We start from the raw sequence: 25,139 nt of genomic DNA, 5'->3' as shown, positions 1-25,139 counted from the left end.
ATGAATTTTCAAGAATACAAACCGTGCAGATGGATCTTAAACACTTTGTGTTAACGTTGACCGGTGTTTCCCAAACTTGGGTCTCCCGCTGTTATTTTTCTGTGGACTACAACTCCCATCACCCCTAGCTAGCAGGACCAGTGGCTAGGGATGATTGGATATGTAGTCCAAAAACAGCTGGAGACCCAAGCTTGGGAAAAACTGATACCTGTAGCACATGTGCATACAAAACCAATAGCTAATGGTGCATTCAAACTGGAAAGAAGTATGTCAGTTGATTGTAGCGTATACAGAGGGAAGGTCAGGCCTATCCCTGTGAAAGAGAAAAAATGAGGGTGCTTTGGATCTGATGGATTCTTGGCAACCCCAAACTTCTCTTGAACACCTCTGTTTACCCCCTCCTGCTGCTTGGGACATTTAAGCCAGCTTTTTTCAGGGTTCAGGCATATTCAGTAGTGCAGGCAGCATACTCTCTGCAGAACTCCATCAGAACTTAAACCACTTCTCAATGCCCTCAGCTAGCCCTTAATGGTAGGATGCAGCCTTAGTCCGTTATTCACCATTGAAACAAATGAAAGAAAATGTTCCTAGGTTCAATATATCCTATTAATAATAAATTAGGTGAGAATGGTTTACATTTTTGATATAATAAATTTGTTGTTTAGGCTGTCACTCAATTCACATAGCAAATGCAATATTCCGAACAGAAATCTATTTGGATTAAGTCTTGATGGTTCATATTCGTTTGTTACAGAAAACTCTCTGCTTTAAGCTCTTCACTTTTGCAGTAATATTATCAGGCTTCAAATGTTTTGCAACCACTTTAATCAATTCCCACTACTATAATGTTGACATTTACCAACATTTGTTAAAAGAGCACATACCAAAATGATCTGATTTCCCCCCCTTTTTTACTATTATGCACCAATTAATACGCGAAAGCATTTATAGTTTTCACCAACTAAAATAACAATTAGTGAACATCAGGAATGACATCCTAAGAATAAAGCTTTTCAGCTTCTAGAAAAATAGCTCCTTTTAAAGCAAACGTTGCTGGCAAATCAATTTGCTTATAAGGTAAATGCACCACTTGCGGAGTTCTGATCCTTCGCAGAGCACGAAGACATTGGACAGAGCTGTTTTAAAATAATTTTTGTAACTTTACATGATATGCCATGAGGCAGTCAAAAAGAAACTCAGAGAGAAAGAAGAAAGAAAGAAAAGCTGTTAAGAATGCCCAAGGGACTATCCTCAAAGCAGCGGTGTTCATATTAAGGTAAAGTGAGCCATGTTTCATACACATTCCATGCCTGAAAATTCACTGAAATACTGCACAGTCTCATATGGAACGGGGAAAAAACTAGACAGACAGACATCCAAATCTACCTTAGAGATTTCTTACTTCCCCCTCAATATGATCCTCCATGTCCCTCTTTTAACATGATTAATTTCCAAAGTAACAAGCAGCCCGGGTTACCCAGGAAGAAATGAGAGAAATGATCTTGCAGAAATCAGCCCCGAACTTGGCAGACCACAGTTCTATTCTTTGCTCCATCATGAGTCATTGACTGACCTTGTACTAGTCACTTAGCTGCTGTGGTTTTACAATACTGCAAGGCCAGATAAGTTAAACTTCAAAGGAAGGTGCATGGGAAGAAAGTGTGCTGCAAATTACGAAGCTTGGCTGCCTTTGCAGACCTAAGTTGAGAGGAAGTTCCTCTGAACTCAGTGAAGCCTACTTCTGAATAAAAGTAAGATTGGCCAGCTCAAACAGCCACCATATCATGATTTTCTCTGGTTGTAAAACTCCTGTAGCCATTGTTTTGTAGGCAAATGGTCTTTTGTAAGGCACCACATTTCATCATGCTTGTTTAACATAACAAACCTTAATAATAATAATATTTTTTATTTTTATTTATACCCCGCCCTCCTCAGCCAAGGCCAGGCTCAGGGTGGCTAACAAGCAATAATAAAAACAAGTTGAATGAATACAATTTAAAAACAAGATTAAAATACAACAATTAAAATATGGAAACATTAAAACATTAAATTGCAGCCTCATCACAGGATGAGAAGGAAAGGAAAAAAGAAAGAGAGGGAGGAAGGGAATCAAATTGGCTCCAAGCCAAAAGCCAGGTGGAACAACTCTGTCTTACAGGCCCTGCGGAAAGAAAGCAGATCCTGCAGGGCCCTGGTCTCATGAGGCAGAGCATTCCACCAGGCTGGAGCCAGAGTTGAAAAGGCCCTGGCTCTGGTTGAAGCCAATCTAACTTCATTAGGGCCCACTAGGGTGTTGCTATTTATGGACCTTAAGGTCCTCCGTGGGGCATACCGGGAGAGGCGGTCCCGTAGGTACGAGGGTCCTAGGCCGTGATGGGCTTTAAAGGTCAAAACCAGCACCTTAAATCTGACCCTGTACTCCACCGGGAGCCAGTGCAGCTGGAAAAGCACTGGGTGAATATGCTCCCATGGCAGAGACCCGTGAGGAGCCTGGTTGCAGCATTCTGCACTCGCTGGAGTTTCTGGGACAGCTTCAAGGGCAGCACCACGTAGAGTGAATTACAGTAGTCAAGCCTGGAGGTGACTGTCGCATGGATCACTGTGGCCAGGTCGGGGCGGGAAAGGTAAGGGACCAACTGCTTGATGCGGCTTGCCAACTGCTTGCCTATAGCTTGTGGTTAGTAAAGACAGTTTAACCACATTCTGCAAATATACTTGATCATAATGTCTTCCTCTTGACAAGAGAGAGGTTTGGTTTTTTAAAGTCAAACAGGATCAGCCATTAATCTGCTGCAAGCTGTTTTTAATGGCATAATTTAGTATAGGCATATCTAAGGAAATTAACGCTTTGACACTAGTATCTCTGCTTAAGAGGAGAATCTCCCAGCCCTTTTCTAGTGTACAGAAAATGTTAAATATTAAGTAGTAAGCAGTAGTAGCAATATACAACCTACCTGGTAAAAAAATTGTTTCCACTAAACAAATAACAAATAACAAAATTTTCAAGATAAAATAATGGAGGATCCAGCTTGGTCCTTAACATGAACTGGGATTAAGTTTCATAATTTATTTCACTGAACACACTGTCAGTCACTAGCACTCAGATCTCCTATATCTTTTTTATGATATATTTTTATACTATCCTTTGCCTAAAAATCTGCAAGGCCGTATACAATAAAAATAAAATAATTCATAATGCAGTATCTAAAACCAGTTCTCATAAAATCCCGTATTTATTTGCCATATAAGTTGACTAATCATAATAGCTGAGATTGTATATACAGAAAAAACATTTGCTATATAGAGAAGAGAAGTTTTGCATGTGCCTCTGTATTAAGTTACTTAAGTCAAATCCTCATGTCGGATAGATAACAGAACTTTCAGAGCAGAAGGTGGTTTCCACTGAGACTTAACCCTAGGCACATCCCCCTCTCCCAATACACTACTGCCCAGTACATTTATGTGCCTCAACTCTCTGCTTTAGCTGCCAAACTCTCTGGTTTCTCCAATGAACCTCTGAAACATCCACAGTAGGTAAAGTGATTCCTTTTATTGGAATATACAGAATATTGCTATATGCAGTAAAACATAAATCTCTCCGGATGAAAATGGAAAATTCACAGAGAGCGTCAGATATAAATGTTGTTACTTAGACCATATTTAACCTTCAAAACAAACAAAGCAAGCAATAAAGTCAATAAAGAACTCTTAAGTCCCAAATGCTGGGGACCCAAACCACACGTGGAGCTCCTAAATCCATATTTAAGACTTAGCAATTTACCATATATTAATGAGTGCAAAGCAAGCACATAATCTATTTCCTCTTTTGAGAGCTACAAAGAAAGAAAGAAAGAAAGAAAGAAAGAAAGAAAGAAAGAAAGAAAGGAAGGAAGGAAGGAAGGAAGGAAGGGAGGGGTGTCTGCATTTCTCATAAGAGGTGTGCTTGCTTTGCATTCCTTAACATTTGGTAAATTGCTATGTTTTACACAGCCCATAGGCTAATAGGTTGCTATAGAATTAATACATTGCCTCTTTTCAAATCAAGACATGATCCAGAAACTATTTTATCTGTGCAGGTTTTTTTTTAAGGGGTTGTGCCTAAGTACCACATGGCCAGACAGCCAATCTTCATGACTGCTTAAAAAACAAACAAAACCCTTTAAATTTTGTTCAGTTATTTTGATGGGACAAAAATAACAGGCCTTATAATCATTCCAAAAACTTACAGAATAAGCCCCTGTATGATAGTGAGGGGTAAAACTCAACTTTCTCACAAATTTGCAAACTGTTTAGGTAATGATCTCAAGACTTAGTAAGAACCAAGACTTCTGAGGAGAAAACGCTTCCGAGGTCTAGAGATGCTTTGTAAACATAAAGGAGACTAATAATCTAAATGGTAAGCTACTTTTGCTTTGTAGAGGGAAATAACCATTCAGATTTATCCTCTTAAGCCCTCTCAATGCATTTTTAAAAGTTACTCATATAGTCTCAGAGCCAGTTCTACATTTTCCCATCCATTCCTAAGCAAGAGACTTGTATTGGGTCTTTCCTGGAACAGGAGACCTGTTCCTCTTGTCTCCAGTGTCCTTAAATATGTCCTTCACACTTGTCTTTGAAACACAGAGAGAAGCTGGATGGACCAATTAAAGAACAAGTCTCATGTTTGGGGTAGTGACCCCTAAGTTCAATGTGTGTCTCACATAGCTGTCTAACCTCGCTGAGTGATGGTAGGGGCAGCAGTCATTAAAATGGTTAACCTACATCCACATCTCTCTGTGGCAAAGTATATATTTAGAATCCAAAACAAGCTCAAGGGTATGCGCTCTTTTAAACCATTCTGGTATGGAAATAAAGCAACGTTAATTTCAGACCTGCTTAAATCCATGTGGTGTTTGTATTTCAAAATCTCAAGTCTGAGACTTTAAATACACTCATAATTAAATTCATGAGTGTGTAAATGAGCACCTGATTCAGAGACAAGTTTACCCTTGCTAGGTGAATTACTACACGCGATAAAGCCACAAAAAATCCATAGTACAGGATCAATATACTCTTAACAGATTTCTTAGAAGAGCATCAGGCAGACACCAGGAAACGACTTTAGAGAAAGTTTCCAACATAACATTATGAAAGACATTATAAAGAGAGAAAAAAAATGTATCGTCTTTTAAAGTCATCCAAGTTGGTGGCCATCGCTGTCTCCTGGGGAAATGAGTTCTATAGTTTAACTATGTGCTGCATGAATTAGTACAGTGGTACCTTGGTTGTCACGGGACGTGGGTGGCGCTGTGGGTTAAACCACAGAGCCTAGGACTTGTCGATCAGAAGGTCGGCGGTTCAAATCCCCACGACGGGGTGAGCTCCTGTTGCTCGGTCCCTGCTCCTGCCCACCTAGCAGTTTGAAAGCACGTCAAAGTGCAAGTAGATAAATAGGTACTGCTCTGGCGGGAAGGTAAACGGTGTTTCCGTGCGCTGCTCTGGTTCGCCAGAAGTGGCTGAGTCATGCTGGCCACAAGACCCAGAAGCTGTACGCCGGCTCCCTCGGCCTATAGAGCGAGATGAGCGCCGCAACCCCAGAGTCAGCCACGACTGGACCTAATGGTTAGGGGTCCCTTGCAACAACCTTACCTTGGTTGTTGAACTGCTTGGCTTTTGAACAAATCGGCTCATGTACGCTGCAAACCCAGAAGTGAGTGTTCTGGTTTGCAAGTGTTTTTCGGAAGCCAAACGTCCGGTGCAGCTTCTGATTAAGTGCAGGAAGCTCCTGCAGCCAATCGGAAGCTGCGCCTTGGTTTTCGAACGGTTCCGGGAGTCGGACAGACTCCCAAAATGGATAACGTTAGACAACCAAGGTACCACTGTACTTTATTTTATCCATCCTGACTCTTCCAACACTCAGCGTCACTGGATCTCCAAGAGTTCTAGTGCTGTGAGAGAGGGAAAGAAAACATTTCTGACCAACAGCTGCTGAATGTCTACATGTAATCATTTAAGCAGACACACAACTGCATAGAGAAAGCTAGTGTGAACCAGTGCATATTTTGCAATTAAAGTGACAGCCATCTGCATTATTGCAAAAAAAGGGTAGCTGTGACAGAAATGCCTGTGAACTTACTGTATCTGTCGCCCGTTTTGTACATTGAGATACCTCTATGCAGTTGTGTCTGTGTACCTGATCACAATGAGAAACTGAGCAGTGTGAATCAGCCGGAGTTTACCTCCCAAGTTAAACAATATTGTTCACACAATCTTAACTTAATTTATTTATTGGCACCTTGAATATAAACATACATTAAGCTACATTTACTTGCAATGCCAGCACAACATCCTTGCAATGCTGGTGTAATATAATTGTTGGCATAGCATTGCTGATGTTGTAGTAAGTATTTTCTCTCTAAATGCTCAAATTCAGCAAAAGCAATGCATTTAGAAAACTGTTCTAATTTGGGGCAATTAGGACATTATGGCTTGGGAGGGAAGAGAAATGGTAGCAAATATCTGCTCCACTGCTTCCCAACTAAGTATTTTAAATACACATGCATGATTCAATGGGCTTTTTCTACGAGAATGTATCCTGCCTTAATTTCCTTAATGGTTTATGAAGCTGCCTTAACTTATATCGTTGGAGGTTTATGGTTGTAAAGATGCTTCTGAAAAGGACACTGAAGGGAATTACTAGGAATGCTGTGCATTTATCTGCAGCAAAAAAAACAGTTTATTAGGAAATCAATATGAGCACCACTGCTAACTTGGCTGGTGGCTCAGTGACTAGAGTATGTTAGAATCTTACTGAGCCTGTATTTTTAAAGCTTAAATATATGCAACATAAGCACCATGAACATTTGGATGATTCTAGTTTTACTGGAATATACATTGAAACCTTATTTTATCGAAGATAGCTTAGTTTTTAATCAATATTGTTTTCTCCCCAATACATAGTTAACAAGGTAAAAGGCAGATTACTTACACTGAGTCCTCAATGAGGCGTGTTTGCCTTTTCCATAGTTCAGTGTGGAGCCCCAGTTAGATAAAGCAAGGAGAAGCCTGGGACAGCTCAGCTGATCGAGCAGGAGACTCTTAATCACAGGTTTGTGGGTTCAAGCCCCACGTTGGGCGAGAGATTCCTGCATGGAAGGGGGTTGGACTAGATGCCCTCCAGGCTCCTTTCCAACTCTACAAATTATGAGCCTATGATCCAACAGCCAGTAATTCTCCAGCATTTTGTTTCAGTAAACCTGATCAATAAACTGATATTGACCTGACAAAAGTGAAATGGGAAGATGCTTAGAAGGAAGTGATTAGGAAGAGAAATGTGGGGGGCGGGGGGCAAGGCATAGAAATGTTTTTGGGCGGTTTTTGTTTTTAAAGGGAAAAAGCAGCTCAGCTAATCTCACACATCATTAGCCCCCTGCTGGTAGAATTATGAATCCACACACAGAGAGAAGCAGAGAGGGACACACATTGCTCTAGGAAGATGAGACCCAGGTCAACTATTTATTGCAGAGTGTAGATCAAGTCATTATCTAGGCTGTGATTCTGTCTGGAATTTGTAGATGATATAATGAAACAGCATAACAGTATTTCCCCTGCCCCCCAAATCCTGACAGGATTAAACCAAGTTTTGACAATGTAATATTTCAGACTTCAATGCTTTAGAAGAAATTCAAAAAGCACATTTGGAGAGTTATTCTGTTATTTTATTCTTATTAGTTTTTTCTGGGTTACCCAGGGGGCCTGTGCTGTATAAGAACAATAAAGAATAATAATAAAAAAAACTAGTATGAAAGTAGGTTTGTAAAGCCTCAAAAGGAAATGCAAACTCCTGCAATTCATCACAGGAAAGAAGTAAGTTTATAAGATTACAAAAACCTGCACTGAGATAGAGGCTGCTAAATATAGTTACTGTCAGAGATGCTTTCTGTCAATAAGACAGTGATATATCATTAGGGACAAGGTCTGTACTTCTGCATTAGAAACTCAAATTTTTCAACTATATAAATCCATCTCATGCAAACCAGAGTTAAAAAAAAAAAGCCTAACCAGTTTTCTTCAATTTGATGTTTAAAATGTAGACAATACATGAGAGGAAGTGAAAAAGGGGGGAGATAATGAGAGGAAGATGGGCAAGAGTAGAATTCCTATCAAGATTTTGAACTATGAAAGTTAACATAGTTGGTGTTTTAAACTAGAGATTCTCTCGGTTTTATATACACCATCCAGTTTGATGCTAGATTCTTTGTAGTGTAATACAGTGTAGCTCGGGTTAAGAACTTAATTCGTTCTGGAGGTCTGTTCTTAACCAGAAACTGTTCTTAACCTGAAGCACCACTTTAGCTAATGGGGCCTCCCACTGCTGCCGCGCCGCCGGAGTACAATTTCTGTTCTTATCCTGAAGCAAAGTTCTTAACCCGAGGCAATATTTCTGGGTTAGCAGAGTCTGTAACCTGAAGCGTATGTAACCCGAGGTACCACTGTATAGAAGATTTAGCATATCAAGCTGTCTATATATCAGTATGACAAAGAAATGGAAACCTGCTTTTTGGTGGTTTTTGTATTAGCTATGGCTAAATATCAATTACAAAGCCCGAACTGTAAAATCTAAAGTTTCTAGAGTGTTATGCATGTGTTCAAATGAAATCAAAATTGAATGGCTTATTCTGGGGACATGCCACAAGTACGAAATATACTGAAAGATTTCTATTTCAAAGCAGGCAGCCATCAGTACTAAGAAGTACAGAATATACAGTACAGAAAAGGCAATTCTTAAGGAACAAACAGCTATTCTCTTCTTCCCACCCACCCACCCTGGTCAAATTCTCATTGTTCCTATGCTAGGACTAATTTTTAGGCTTATGCAGAACATATACACTGAAAGTAGAGGAAACATCTGGGGGTTATTATAACACCGCTTTGCTAGCCCACAGCATTGTACAAATCCCCGCAGGCAAGGAATCACCCTTGACCTGCCAAACACGATTACTGCAGTCAAGCAACTTCCTTCTGCTGCACAGCTGCTCTCCCCACAGTCAGACGGACTTGCCATGCTCATACTGGCTTCAGGAGGAAACAGGCAAAGAGTCCTTGTTGCCATAGTGAGCACATAAAGACTTCTTGGCTAGGTAAAGTAAATTAAGGATGAGGTCGAGCAGAAGAATTTTGGCTTCAGTACAGTAGGGGAGAGCACAACGAGGCCCCCTGAAATGATTTCAGCCCCATCCTCCCCTTACAGAGCCCCCAACTCTCATAAGCAATGCATACCTCCCACAATTGCTGCTGCATTTCCAGTTTCTACTCCCTTGCATTCACTTTTCCTCGCTACAGATCTTTCCTCACTCACACATCCTTTCTCTTTCCCCCTCATGCTCCCACCTAGCTCCGTCTTCCTGCTTCAACCTCCTCCAAGTTTTTCATACATAGTCTCCTTAGTTTCCTTCCCCTTCGCTATATGTCTAATTTCATTACAACTTGTGTCACTGCTGCCCCCAAGAACTCTGCACTAATTTATCTTCCCCTTCACATTTCCTCCACGGGTCACTATGCTAGTCCTAAAAGACTCTACCTAAACCACTCAGTCAGAGTCCATAAATTTACTTTTCCTCTGAACTAGTTTTGAATACTGGTCTCTCAAGTTTAGTATTATGTTCTATTAAATTTAAGGGGGGGTGGAATGTGGCTTGTAGAGTTCTCTGTCATATGTACGTAAAGGTAAAGGGACCCTTGACTGTTGGTCCAGTCGCGGGCGACTCTGGGGTTGTGGCACTCATCTCGCTTTATTGGCCGAGGGAGTCGGTGTACAGCTTCTGGGTCATGTGTCCAGCATGACTAAGCTGCTTCTGGCGAACCAGAGCAGCACACGGAAACGGCGTTTACCTTCCCGCTGGAGTGGTACCTATTTATATACTTGCACTTTGACATGCTTTCGAACTGCTAGGTTGGCAGGAGCACGGACCGAGCAACGGGAGCTCACCCCATTGTGGGGATTTGAACCGCCGACCTTCTGATCAGTAAGCCCTAAACCCAGAATCTAAATAATATGAAAAGAGGGGGGGGGGGAGAGATAGAGGCAAACACTGAGCTTGCTGTATGGGATATAATAATCTCCTCCCCATCATAATCAAGCATACATTACCTGATGTGGTACAGTCTTCTCAAAATACATCTAAAGCTGCACATGACTTACTTCTTTGAAAGCAGTTCTATGTGAAAAATCTCTACACACAACAAAACTTCAAAAGTATGGATCCTATTGTAGTATTAAGTTATAGAAGAGATGTTTTCAAATAAGCACGTCCCACATGAAAGGAGAGGACTGTGCAGTTGCTGATCAACTGAATGAGCCCACAGAGAGGCTACAAGGAGGATATACACTGAGGGGAAACCAAGAAGATACAAAGCTATATAAGGAAATAAAAGATTAAAACTTTCAAGCTCCCCAGTTGGAAGAGCAAACAAGCTTCCGAGCATATAGGATAATTGCTTTCTCCAATGGAAGGTTCTTCTCCAGTACAGATGAAGACATGTAGCTAGTCCATCTAGAATCTGGTGTATAGTTCCCATATGCTCTTGATTCACGAATTAAATGCTCTCATCAGGTAGAGAATTTGATTTCTGTGCCAGACTCAAACTTATGGCCCTGATTAGGCTTTGAGTTCATCTACAGTTTCGGGGAGTGGGATGTGAAGAATGGTGGAAATTACTATGAAGTTGCTTGCTAATTTTCCACAGCCTTTTCTGTAGAATATGCTATTCCAATGTAGCTTTCATATGGTTGATTCATAAATGCTTGTTCATTGCTTTGATTACTCAGAGATAAGTGTATGGTTTTTTCCCCCCATTGAGAATCATTACTTCCATATTTATTTGAAGTGATAATGAAAATTCTGTGGTGTTTGATCTATAATGGCTGTTTCATACATGCAAGCAATCATGTGATATTGCATCACAGTCAACAAAGGTTGAACATGCATGCTCACCAATCTATGCAATGTCTTTTAAGTAGCAGATCTACCTAGAGGTTTATGTGAACTAAACTAAGGAGGAAAGGTCAAGGTTGTCTTATAAACATACTGTATGAAGTCACATATTTTTGGGAAGGTAACAATTTCCCTGTAATCAACCCTTGATTTTCAGTATTTCTCAAATTAAGACTACAAATGTCTTGATGTAGCATTGTATCAATTTTCAGAAGACTATTCTGCAGAGTTTACTTATTAAGAGGCAATGAATTAACTATCCTCATCTTAGTGGTAGATTGATGGAATGTACTTGCTGACTACAATGTTCTTAAGTCTATCATGCAGTCTAAAATCGAGAGAAATGCATTTCTGAAAGTAACTGAAAGGACTTGTGGTGCTTTTTAAAGCTTTCACTACTGAATAGCTTGGTTTAAGACCTCTATTATATTTGTAGCAATACACAGCTTTCACTGTGTGTGTGTATTAAATTGAATTCACCAATCAATTAAAACAGCTTTCTGGAATTATGCCACTGTACAATAAAAGTATACTCAGAGAAAAAATATGAATTGATTCTCCAATGGAACAATATTAAACAAGTTTCTATATGATGTACTTAAATGGAATGCCAGCCCTTCTTTGACAAAGAGTTCACCATAAAATGCCCTTTTCACAGTCCTCCTTCAAACATTTGCAGCCTTGTGCTTCCAACTGAAGGTTTAATGTTTTAAAGAGGTACAGCAGTGGGCAAACATATTGTTCTCTGACAAAATTCTGAGGCAGTCATTAGTTTAAAAGATACTCTCTGCCTACACAAAACTAAACTTGCTGCTGAAAATTCAAAATTTCACGAAAATTGCAACAATATCTAGGCACTGCTGACAAGGCTGGAATGACAAGCCGTGTCAGAAATTAGCCAGGCACCAGGTGCGTTTTGCAACTGGCATGGGTCCAACTGGACTTCATGGAGATTTCCAGGCACCAGGCTGGCCACCACAGTTTAAAAACCACTGCCTTAGTCCATAGTTAATACCATTTCTGTTTCCACTGTGTGTGTTTCTCCTTGCATACTGGGACAAGTCAATTGTTGTAAGAGCAGTCAAGCAATGTAGCTGAGATCACAGAATTGTAGAATTAATGTTGGAAGGGACCCAATGGGTCATCTAGTCCAACCCCCTTGGCGAATAGATTTTCTGTTGTGGTGACCGTAACCTAGGTTTAAGGTGCCATTTGGAACCTAGCTTATATATCTAAGTTTCTAACACTGACAAGGCTGGGTAATTATGAAAGTCATTATTATGGAAGACCACATAACACCGGTCCTGAAAGACCTACATTGGCTGCCAGTACGTTTCCGAGCATAATTCAAAGTGTTGGTGCTGACCTTGAAAGCCCCAAATGGCCTCGGCCCAGTATACCTGAAGGAGCGTCTCCACCCCCATCGTTCAGCCCGGACACTGAGGTCCAGCCCTGAGGGCCTTCTGGCAGTTCCCTTGCTGCAAGAAGCAAAGCTACAGGGAACCAGGCAGAGGGCCTTCTCGGTAGTGGTGCCCGCCCTATGGAACGCCCTCCCACCAGATGTCAAGGAAATAAACAACTATCTGACTTTTAGAAGACATCTGAAGGCAGCTCTGTTTAGGGAAGTTTTTTAATGTTTGATGTTTTATTGTATTTTTAATTTTTTGTTGGAAGCCACCTAGAGTGGCTGGGGAAATCCAGCCAGATGGGTGGGGTATAAATAAATCATCATCATCATCATCATCATCATCATCATCATCATCATCAGTAATTCTTCAACAGTGTGCTCTGTGAACTCTGTGTGCCTCCCTCCACACAAATAAGGCTCACATGAGACCAAAGTAATGAGCAACAGAGGAAATGACCACTGTACTTCTGCATCATTTCTTAAGCTGTCCTAGGGGCAGGTATTTATTGTGGCTTTCTGTACTGGATGTGATTGAATCATTCATTCACTCCCAATGCAGATGCACTTAGAATTATCTGTCCTCAGAGGAGGCTAACCGCTGAATCTCTGCATGAGCTCTGAGCTAATAATAAATAATAATAATAATAATAATAATAATAATAATAATAATAATAATAATTTATATCCCACCTTTTTCCATGACAGGAAGCCATGACCAAAGCAGTAACTGTTTTTTTGCTTCAAACAGCTGGCTTCTCTGAAGCAAGGCAATTCTTATTCTGATACATACAAAAAGCTAACATTTAGGTTTAAAATGTGAAGAGCCGACTCAATTTTAATTCAGAAAAGTGAACTTTATAAAACACAGTCCTAAGTCATTTCAAATGCCACCAAGAGTGAAAGAAGAAAGACAGGAAGAAAATTAGAGGTGATTCCCCCCCCCCCCCGTTTCTGGCAGAAGTCCATACAGCTTTCACAAATGGGTTATGTTTCCTCCAGGAGCTAGCAGTTGCCACCTTTTTATGATACATGTATTGGGAAATGAACGTGGATAGCAGTTCCCAATAGATGCAGAAGGTGTGAAAACAAACAAATGCATGTCATGAATCTGAGGCCTGAGACAGTTTCTCAGTGGCATCAACTAGGTTCAAGTCCCATCACAAAAAAGGGCAAAAAAAAACAACCCTCCTATACTTGGGGTTAGGGGGCAGAAGGCAAAATTAATATTGATGTTAACAATTACAGATGAATTTCCTATTTATCAATGAGAAAATAGCCCAACTAGGCTGCCTATATTACTTAAAATACTATTACCTATACTACTGTTGATGGGACACGGGTGGTGCTGTGGGTTAAACCACAGAGCCAAGGGATTGCCGATCAAAAGGTCGGTGGTTTGAATCCCCGCAATGGGGTGAGCTCCCATTGCTCGGTCCCTGCTCCTGCCAACCTAGCAGTTCGAAAGCACAAAGTGCAAGTAGATAAATAGGTACCGCTCCGGCAGGAAGGTAAATGGTGTTTCCATGCACTGCTCTGGTTTTGCCAGAAGTGGCTTAGTCATGCTGGCCACATGACCCAGAAAAACTGTCTGCGGACAAACGCCGGCTCCCTCGGCCTTTAAAGCGAGATGAGTGCCGCAACCCCAGAGTCGTTCGCGACTGGACTCAACTGTCCCTTTACCTTTATACTAATGTTGACAGTTTATGCAGGACAAGATTTTTGAATGTAAGTGGCCTCAGACCTCTCTCTCAGTACCTCAAGCTTTTTCTCTGGGGCAGCTGGGGGTGGGGTAGAGACAACATGTTCAAAGCATTTCGCTACGTACTTTTGTTTATTCTCTTTCTGTTCTGGACTGTGACTTTTTCCATGAAAACTGATAGTCATTGCTCAGAGTGGGAGTCATTAGTCACAAATCCACCATGAAACTAGCCAGCCCTAATGATGCCTGACATCTAATTTGTCAAGGGAAATCTGAATCAATTTCAGTTCAAAGGAAGGGGGTAAGGAAACTAGCTATTTTCAGAAATAGAAATTTTTGCTTTTGAGCAGGTTTGGATGACTTTCCACATCACTCTAGGAAAAAAAGAGGTTATTATTGCAGAATTAATGCAGAAATAGAGTAAAACATGAAACTGTTTCAGTAGTCCTTATTTTTCTTCATTAAGAAGAGTAACATTTTCCAAATCTGTGTGATCCAGCTGTTGACAAATTTCACAGAACCATTCCCAGAGGGAGCCTGGCTCACTAAAGTGCCAAAGGTTTAATGAAATAGTAAATTAAACAGAATTTTAAAACACAGGCTTTTCTTTCACCATCACCCCTACCTAGGTGGTGACAGAGTCTATGATGTAATTAAATTACCTTCTACATAGTCCTGAAAACAGTTTCAGGATTAGCTCCTCTTCCTTCCTTCTGTGAGGAAAAGAATATGCGCACACAATGTGGAAATATTAAGCAAAACTGGGAAATAAAATGTGAACAAGATGGGGTTCATGGGGTGTTAGGGGAGGGGCAGTACCTCTGGTGGGGGGCATGTCATGCTCCATTTGGGGTTAGTTTGTCCACCTTTGCTCCCCACGCTGCACTCAGCTCTCACTGAGAGCCAGTGTGGTGTAGTGGTTAAGAGCGGTAGACTCGTAATCTGGTGAACGAGACTTCTCTGAAGTCTCTCAGCCCCACTCACCTCACAGAGTGTTTGTTGTGGGGGAGGAAGGGAAAGGAGAATGTTAGCCGGTTTGAGACTCCTTCGGGTAGTGACAAAGGGGGATATCAAATCCAAACTCTCCTCCTCCTCCTCCTCCTCCTCCTCCTCACCTGTGGCTCTTAGAAGCTGTCTGTATGTGACAGCAGCCACATCCCAGGAAACAGCTTTGATTGGCTGGCAAAAGCAGGTGAGGGTAGCCAATGGGTCTCAAACCCTTGGTGAGTTAGGGCAGGGGTTGGCAAAGTTTTTGTGGCTTGGGCCAGTTCATGGTCCCGCAGATGCCGTGGTGGGCCGGAGTGTGTGTGTTTGTGCGCGCACGCATGCATGCACAAATGCTATTTCCAGTGCTCCTTCCAGCACGGAGGAGGCGTGCGCAGTTCCCCATTGGTTGCAAGAGCTTTCTGTAGCCAATGGGAAGCTGGTTAGCGTCATGGAAGGCGGTCTCCGCTCTGCTCCGTACTGGTTTAGCGCAGTGCACAGGAGCTGACCGAGTGGGCGTCGGGGGTCCCTGAGTGAGTGTTGGGGGTCCATGGGCCACTTGTGGCCCATAGGCCTTAGGTTGCTGACCCCTGAGTTAGGGACTTCCCCTGCATGCGAAGACAGACTCTGGTGGATTGAACGGACAAGAGCAATAGTGGGTCCAAACAGTCAAGAAGACCATCACTGCACAAGCTGTAGAGGAAAATGTGGGGAAGGTAGCTCATCTAGGAGAGAGAAAACTCTGGTCCTAAACCCCCACTGTCTTGCGGCAATACTCATTTGTGAGAAAGGCTTTGGGAGTAAACTCTTGAGGAAAAATCTGTACTCGCTGCCTTGTGGGCCATTTTCGGAAGAAGGTAAGGCAAAGGAGTAAACCCTACACAAATCTGGAATGGGGTCCCTAAGATGGTTGGGTGGCACTTTGTATGCTTCCTTCTGGCAACTCCTGAAGCCAAGCTGGTGCTAAATGTATTGCTCTGCATTCCTTTGGACCACATCAGTGAGGCTGAGAGGAAGGTCTTGTCATCTGGGCAGCCCAGGCTTGTGCCCTGACAAGGTCACTTCAGTGCTGCTAACATAGCAAAAAATGTGAGAGGCAAGTCTCTGCAGCCACAGCAAGCACTGTGATTCTACAGCATTTGACTTCACCCTCAGAGGCACATTCCATTCTCTCTCGAAACAGACAAATGCCAACTAATTTACCCAAATGCAATAGGCCAGGGATGGTTTTTTTGAGTCACTAAACCACAGAGCCTAGGGCTTGCTGATCTGAAGGTCAGCGGTTCAAATCCCCGCGACGGTCCCTGCTCCTGCCAACCTAGCAGTTCGAAAGCACGTCAAAGTGCAAGTAGATAAATAGGTACTGCTCTGGCGGGAAGGTAAACAGCATTTCCGTGCGCTGCTCTGGTTCGCCAGAAGTGGCTTAGTCATGCTGGCCACATGACCTGGAAGCTGTACGCTGGCTCCCTCGGCCAATAAAGCGAGATGAGCGCCGCAACCCCAGAGTCGGTCACGACTGGACCTAATGGTCAGGGGTCCCCTTTACCTTTACCTTTACCTTAAGCTCCAAAAACTTGACTGCAGTCTGAAAATGTCTGACCAATTTCATAAGCTAGTAGTAAGGGATTCACAGATACACATGGCACAGTGTCACTGATTTGATGGTAAATGGCAGCTAAGGAATTAAATGTCCTACATGAAATATTTGAGGCAGACTGGCAATTAAAGGTGCCACATCAAAGTACCATATATACAGCAAAGTGTATATGAAAAACACCAAAAATGAAACATCCCTTTATCTGGGGCAAGTTGACACTGTCTCCAGGCAACTGGGTGGAAAACGTTTTTGAACTCAATTCTTTCATTCCAAAAATGAATTGGAAGAAGGGTTAGGGCAGGTAAGCCTTTTGTGTACCAATACAATGAGAAACCTCCCCCCCTAGTTTTTGAACCACAGATGGATACAAATTTGGCGCAGGGAGCCTGATAAAATTCCTTTGAAGACAAGATATAGCTCAAGGGGCCTCAAAGCAGCCACACCTAAACTAACGTATTAGCTACTTTGGGTTGTACATTGCTGTTATACTTAAGTATGTTTTAATAAACAAACTATGCATACATCCCGCTAATTAATCTCGGTAAACTTGTTACAACAAAGCAAAATATTGTTAAGGGTTTGCCAAAAAGATGAAATTAGCCAGGAATGAAAGAAATGTTTAATTATTCTACAGCTCTCCTGCCAAATGCTGTGGAAGAGACACATCTTTACAACATGGTGAAAGGCCAATGGCAATAGTGCCAAATTGGCTTCTCTAAAAAGGTATTCTACAACTGCACCTGAAAAGGCCCTGTCCCTTATATTTCAGATTGGAAGGAGGCAGTGCATAGAAGGGCCAATTATGCCTCTCTAAGCACAGAGCCTAGGGCTTGCCGATCGGAAGGTCAGCGGTTCAAATCCCCATGACGGGGTGAGCTCCCGTTGCTTGGTCCCAGCTCCTGCCAACGGCGTTTCCGTGTGCTGCTCTGGTTCGCCAGAAGCGGCTTAGTCATGCTGGCCACATGACCTGGAAGCTATATGCCGGCTCCCCCAGCCAATAAAGCGAGATGAGTGCCGCAACCCCAGAGTTGTCCACAACTGGACCTAATGGTCAGGGGTCCCTTTACCCTTTAAGCAGCTAGGCAGAAGCAATGTACAAATAAAATGAACAAAATTTAAAAACATGCACACATGTTATTTACATGTTTTAGACAGGCTTGCTGAAACCAAGCATCTAAAACAGCACAACGGAAGCATCTGGTGTCAGACAGAGCACAAATTGCCCTGCTGCAATGACTTACAGATGTGAAGAGGACAAGTGCAAGGTTGCAAAGTTCTGATGATCAAAGCTATTAAACAGGCATACCGGAGTGGGGGGCAATGTCACTCCTTATGTAAACTGGCCCCAGGCTGTTAAGAGCTTTATATGCTAGTATGATCTTGACCTTGGCCTTCCAGCAAATAGCCAGCCAATGCAGATCTTTGGGCAGAGGTGTAATATGCTGACAAGATTTTGCTCCTGTCAGTAACCACACTCCAGGGTGGAAGCCACACACATATAAAAACTGTTCTGAATTTTTTTTAAAAAAGCGTTTTAAAAAATACGTTGAATTTTCCATAAGGCTCACCATTGCCATCTAGTGCCACATTGTATATTGTATTTAAAACACACTTAAAACGTTTTATTTGCAGCTGTATAGCTGCGTCTCCGGATTCCGCATTAACTGCTGCTTCCATACCAACCACATAGAGTGCATTTGCATGTGGCGCTATGGTCTAAACCACTCAGCCTCTTGGGCTTGCTGGTCAGAAGGTTGGCAGTTCAAATCCCTGCGACAGGGTGAGCTCCCGTTGCTCGGTCCCAGCTCCTGACAACCTAGCAGTTCGAAAGCACGCCAAAAATGCAAGCAGATAAATAGGTACTGCTTCGGCGGGAAGGTAAATGGCATTTCCATGTGATGCTCTGGTTTCGCCAGAAGCGGCTCAGTCATGCTGGCCACATGACCTGGAAAAACTGTCTGCGGACAAACGCCGGCTCCCTTGGCCAGTAAAGCGAGATGAGCACCACAACCCCAGAGTCGTCTGTGACTGGACTTAACTATCAGGGGTCCTTTACTTTTTAATAATAATATTAAGGAACATAATAGCAGATTGCAGCTACCTATGATAGGTTACCAAGGCAATGGAAACTTCACTTTCAAAACACAACCATTTTGGTATTAGAACTGACTGCAGGAGGCAACTCTGAAGTTCCCCATGTCAAATTTCACTTTAGGCCAACAACTGTATTGCTGGGGAATTACTCCCCTTATTAGTTGAAGCTCTGGCTAGTATTGCTGATCTAAGCACATAATGCCTAAACTTGGTCTAAGAAAAGCAGCTTGTAATAACTTCAGAATCAGACCTAAGGTTGAGATCAATACCTACACACTTTGATCAGCCAAAGTTAAGACTATTAAAAAACACACAGATGACATGGCTGGAATAAAGTTGTTAGAGATATGAAATTTACAGGAAATTTAAGTCATGGGGTGGTTTTATACATCAGCACTGTAAAAAAATGTAACTATATAAAATCGTTATAACTTTATTAAGCCTCAGCTTACTTTAGTGTTTTAAAGAACGTGAAATATATTATGCGTACCATAACAAGAACATAAATTTGCACTGTGAAAGATGGCTCCTGGCAAAAGTGTCGGCAGATTTAAGACAGAATTATGAAGAACATGAGACCTATCTATCTACGACTGCTCCTTTCAAGTGGTTTCCTAGCCCACTGCAATAATCTCTGCTACTGTAAAAGGTTGAAGATTTGCCGGTGTAACATATTTTAAAGTTCTAATTATCCTGTTATTTCGTATCTCATTGTCATTCAGTTCTGACCATACAATTTTCGCCTCTATATACCTGCTAATTAAGATTTCATTTTATGTATGGACTGCATTTTTTATTGCGCTTAAGTCTGTACATTTGTTTTTAAGGTGCCACAGGACTCCTGATAATATTTTCCTGGAAGGGACTAACATGGCTACCCCACATATATATATATATATATATATATATATATATATATATATATATGGTCTTGTGTCTGTATGGATAAAGGCAAAGAAGAAAAGAAACTGGCCACACACTCAGCAATCCCTGATGGGTTTTCTTTCCCCTTAGCAGAAATATAAAGTAAACATAAATACCAGAGCGGAGCTGAAAAAAAAGGACTCTGAAATGAAAAAGGACAGCATGTTCATGAACATCCCTTTGACCTCACATTGAACCTATTCCATAATCATATTGCATGAGATCGGATCAGAATGCATGCCAAGTCCAGTCCACCTGTGTGTGCATGTGTATGTGAAAGCACATGTATGCACATGCGCACCAGTATAGCTCTGTTGAGCTTTTTAACTTTTTGAAAATGGCAACTTTTTAAAAACAGCCTTTTAGTAAACTTTCCTGATGCACATAAAACAAACGCAAAAACCCCATGGAACTATATGGTTCCAGTAAAATACACAAGGCTAACTCTACAGCTGAACAGCTGTCTAGTGAAAGCAGCTGCCTCCTTGCTGTCACAGTGATCTGAAAGGCCTGGCATGTCCTGGCAATGTGACCAAAATCCTGCAGTTGTATACACTAATGATTTAAAATGTTTGCTTAGGCACTTCCTCATGCAATGAGTAAATGCTCACAATGGGTTTTAAAAAGTGTATGTGGAAACTAAGCAAGGACTCTTCCACTACCCCTACATTACAGAATACCAACTGTTGCAAGAACCTATGGTTACTTTATCATATTAACAGTTCCCCATCTGCTTGGTTACTGGTTTAAACACATTTCTTTCTTTGTTTTAAGTATTTAAACTTCATGTGCTCTACAATTTTAACCAGGGGAGGCGGGAAGACTTTAAAAACCATTGTTTCAACTGAAAACAACACACTAAGCCTTATTGCCTGCCAGATAACAATTGCAGTAAGAAAACAAATTGTGTTTCCCCTTGAATATTAAGAACAATACACAAGCATTTCCTAACCCCTTCAAACTAAAGTAAAGGCAGTAGACTATAGTATAAAAAGGCAAGACTTAAAGGAAAAAGTAGTCGAAGATCTCTGTGTGGATATATATTACAGCTAGTGACTGGGGATTGATTAAAAACCTTCCAAAAATGTTAAGCACGAGGTGTGGAACATGCAAGGCCTGGACTTTGAATTCTTATTTTACATGAGTATAGGAAAAGTAAGTGCATAAAAGGTTGCGTTTTGGTATGTGCTGCTCCTGGAGCACCCTCTGGTGGCCAGAAAAATGCACCAGGGGAGTAGCAACATTAAAAGATTATGTGATAGCCAGACTGCAATAAGAGAAATGCCATTCTAGATTCCTACACGTCTTACTTAAAACAACAACAACAACCCCATTTTTAGGCTATGTGAATTGACTCCACCAGGAGATTTCACCAGGAAAAGGCAAATTATTCCAGATGATACACATTTGCACTACCATATATGCCTGAAAATGTTTGTCCTGAATGTTTTGTGACACTGCAGTGGGGACAGATCTTAGGAAGCTATAAGAAAGGGATGTAGGTAGTGCTGTGGTCTAAACCACTGAGCCTCTTGGGCTTGCCAATCAGAAGGTTGGTGGTTCAGATTCCCGCAACAAGGTGAACTCCTGTTGCTCTGTCCCAGCTCCTGCCAACCTAGCAGTTTGAAAGCACTCCAGTGCAAGTAGATAAATGGGTACCGATGTAGCCAGAAGTGGTTTAGTCATGCTGGTCCCATGACCCAGAAAGCTGCCTGTGGACAAACGCTGGCTCCCTCGGCCTGAAAGCAAGATGAGCACCACAACCCCATAGTCACCTTTGACTGGACCTAACCATCCAGGGGTCCTTTACCTTTTTAGCTTTACCAAATGTATTCCTTTCTCAACAGAAAAATCAGTGACACATCATTTGGAGGTAGGCACTTTCTTTCCAGTTTGGCACCAGGCCAACTGTGATGTGCAACTTTGCAAGGAAGCCCACAAGTGTTACTAGCCCACTTGCTCAAAGAACATGGTCTTCATGAAGTAAAAGAATAAAAAAGAACATTTTTAAATCTTTCCTACATGGTTACCTGGAGCAAATTCTCTGTTGGCCTCATGCAGCAGAAGATAGAAGATGTAGGTATTTATAATCCCTAATATGTAGTTTTCATATAACTTACATATGAAGTTATGGTATAATGGGAAAAGATTATATTATCTATAATTAGTACTAAGACCAATGTCCAATACAGCGAGTTGTACGTTGTCTAACACAACAAGTGGCACTCCCTTTCAGGTCCCATACATAGAAGACTACTTTAAGGTTTCTTACAACTTACATACACAACATTCTCATAAGGGTACAAGGCATGCACAGTCCAAGTTAAATATGAGGAGCATCTCTACTTTTCCTTTCAAACAATCTCAAAGACTCCAACCTCCCCTCTACACAAAGCCTGCATCACTGAAAGGAAAGATAAAAAGAAAGTAAGGCGTTCCGATGCAATGCTGAAAAGATTAATTAAAAATAAAAGCAACTCTAGCAGACAGGACATTCAAGTGGAAGGTGGCTCCAGCTTTTATATCAACTATAAAAGAAAGGACAACTTCATCCCAACCTTGTGACGTTGCAACAATACTTAACGCAGAAACAAATCAAATCCACAACAGTACAGCATGCAGAGGAAAGTAACTGAGGGTTAAATGACCAGTGACATCCATGTAGGTTTTTTTGCGCTGCCTGAATGACTCACATAAACTATTGACACTTGGTTTGCTTTCTTGTATCAAAACGGAACATGATAAACTATCAGCACTGTTAAAGTTGCATTCTGTCTTGTTACTTTTGGAATGTTAACAGCACACTGATTTGGTAAGAATTCATAGCATTTCCAGAACACTCAGCACTCTGCTGAAAGCATTGTTCCTCACTGTCTACTGTTAAGCACCTGCCACAGACACACTATTAGACAATTATTTTTTAAAAAGGCTCACTGGGTGCCACTTTTTCCTGAACCTTAAAAAGTAACAGGGATTTATTTTGTCCCCACCCTACCCCAATCTGGCTTTAGTTGGAAATTATTGAGCTAGAGGTTTTTATAACAGGGAGTAAATAATGGGAGGGAAGAAAAGTCAATCCTATGCAGTTTACAGAATAAAATTAGATGCTTCTAATTTTGGGGGGTGGGGGTAAGGATTTCATTTTCCCAGAAGGAAAAAAAAACATGCATGCATTGTCAGCTTTTTATCTCTTTTTGTTTGTTTTAAAAAACCTTACATAAGCTAACAAACCTCAACTTTTACACCAGACACAAAATATGCTCTGCCTTTCTCTCCTATCAATATTTGCACAATGTCCAGAATAGTTTCTGTGCCTATTGCACAGGGACTGTCTTTCTGTACACAAATATTATTGACTGTAGAGCTGGGCTGCAACAGTACTGGTATGTCCTTACCACTTTATTTGCATTCCACTGGCTGTAGCCAAGTAGCTCTTGTCATTTCCAGGCAAAATAAGATTGAGCGGTAAAGTTAGTTCTCAAACGATTCCTGTATTCAAACACTTCGGGGAAGACGAATTATCAAATTGTTTTTTACCCTTTTCATGACATATTTGAAGTCGTTCATGTGTTACATCCAGGTTAAAGGCTTTAACTTTCCCTCCTCAAACAAAACAGGGCAGGCATGCCAAGAGCATATAAATATTTTTACTAGGAAAAAAACACCTCCGAGATTAATTTGTCACTCATTTCAAAAGATTATTTCTCCTCAACAATTAGCCGTATCTTATTTGAGAGTGTGGTTGCTCTTCCTCTACACTAGACCAGTGGTATCATGGCTTGTTTGTTTTTAATTCCAAATGCCCACTACTGAGTCACAAAAAAAGGGGGACCTATCGGAGAGAGAAAACAAGGTTCTAAATCTTGTACCTGCAACTTACTCACTTTTTATCCTGGTTTACATAAGAATGAGATGGCCCTTGCGGTCCCTTCCAGTACTGCAATTCTAAGATTCGAAGTACTATCCTGTTCAATGTTGCAGCCAAGGATAAAGTTGATAGGACAAACCATCATTCTCTGCTTCTTTGTGGAAACAATATTTGAAAGGCCTAACATTCTCAGAGGGATGCGGGTGGCGCTGTGGGTTAAACCACAGAGCCTAGGACTTGCTGATCAGAAGGTCGATGGTTCAAATCCCTGCGACAGGGTGAGCTCCCGTTGCTCGGTCCCAGCTCCTGACAACCTAGCAGTTCGAAAACACATCAAAGTGCAAGTAGATAAATAGGTACCGCTCCAGTGGGAAGGTAAACAGCATTTCCGTGTGCTGCTCTGGTTCGCCAGAAGCGGCTTAGTCATGCTGGCCACATGACCCAGAAGTTGTACGCCGGCTCTCTCGGCCAATAAAGTGAGATGAGCGCCACAACCCCAGAGTCGGTCACGACTGGATCTAATGGTCAGGGGTCCCTTTACCTTTAACATTATCAGAGAGGTAACTTTATCTCGCCTGTTAGGATAATGTTCCTATCATCATCTTAAATAGTGCATATAAAGCAGTCAGAATATGGCCACACAGAGATACTGTACATCTATACTGGTCAGAGACAAGCTTGAGACACACACCTGACATAGCTCTCCCAAGTTTTCTAGAGTTCTGCACCTTTAACATGGTTTTATGTTCTAAATGACATATTAGTAGCCAACTGTAGCCCACTTTCTAACATTAATTTAAGAGCACAAGGAAGGAAAAGTATTGTGGAAAGGCTAGAGAGATTGGCAGCTTCTTAGCAAGTGCAAATATGTTCTTTTCATTCAGATCACAGACTGAACAACGCCTTATTGTCCATTGAACCCCTGGTGGAAGATAATTGGCTGGCCATCCTGTAGGCATTATTGCTTTGCTGCACTGCATGTGATAGCTGCAAATTATAGTTTTTTAGATTTTAGTACATCTAGTACACCTTTTTTAAGCAAGCATTTTAAGTAAATGTTTTGATATATATTGTTAGTTTTAACTGATTTTATCTTATCGCTTGTAATCTTACTGTACACTGCTTAGATACCAAGGTGTTAAGCTGTACATTAACTGTTGAAATGAATAAAGATAAGTAAGATGGTAAAACCAACTGCAAAAAAATCACCTTTTCCTCCTTGGTTATCTACTTCATATTTTTAAGTAGTAGAAGAACTTTTTATTATGACCTTAGGTAAAAACATAACATAAAAACATATATCTTTAAGTGGCTATGTAAATGGTCAGCCTTCACCTGTTTGCATCTGCATTGGGTCCTGGAGAGTCTTCTAATCTTGGCACCCCAGAAGTCACTAGAAGAGCCAAATAAGGGTCTAATTTCTCCACATTTATGACTGGGACTAAACCAACAATAAATGAGGCCAACAGAACAGCAGCACTCCATTGCTATGGGCTGGAAAAGTCTCACTAGTGGATTGAGTCATCATTTTGTCAGTTCCCAATCTCTGCTCACCTAACTCTCCAAGAGAGGTCAGCACTCATTCACTCTTA

At 41.5% G+C, this 25,139-nt stretch overlaps 1 protein-coding gene across 19 annotated transcripts in view; it reads right to left on the bottom strand.

The window, feature by feature from the left end:
• The window catches only part of NRG1 (neuregulin 1), a 503,801-nt gene that overhangs the window by 139,630 nt on the left and 339,032 nt on the right, over positions 1 to 25,139 (bottom strand). The window contains exon 1 of one of the 19 annotated variants that reach the window (XM_083593311.1): positions 2,401 to 2,418. The exons of the other annotated variants lie outside the window; for them this stretch is intronic. The gene's annotated coding sequence lies outside the window, so the exon portion shown is untranslated. Of the gene's footprint in view, positions 1 to 2,400; positions 2,419 to 25,139 lie in introns of those variants that run through there. 19 annotated transcript variants of the gene reach the window in all.

The sequence above is a fragment of the Podarcis filfolensis genome (assembly GCF_964270895.1).
Source record: "Podarcis filfolensis genome assembly, chromosome: 17".
Classification (NCBI taxonomy): Eukaryota; Metazoa; Chordata; class Lepidosauria; order Squamata; family Lacertidae; genus Podarcis; species Podarcis filfolensis.
This window is presented reverse-complemented; position numbering and strand designations above follow the sequence as displayed.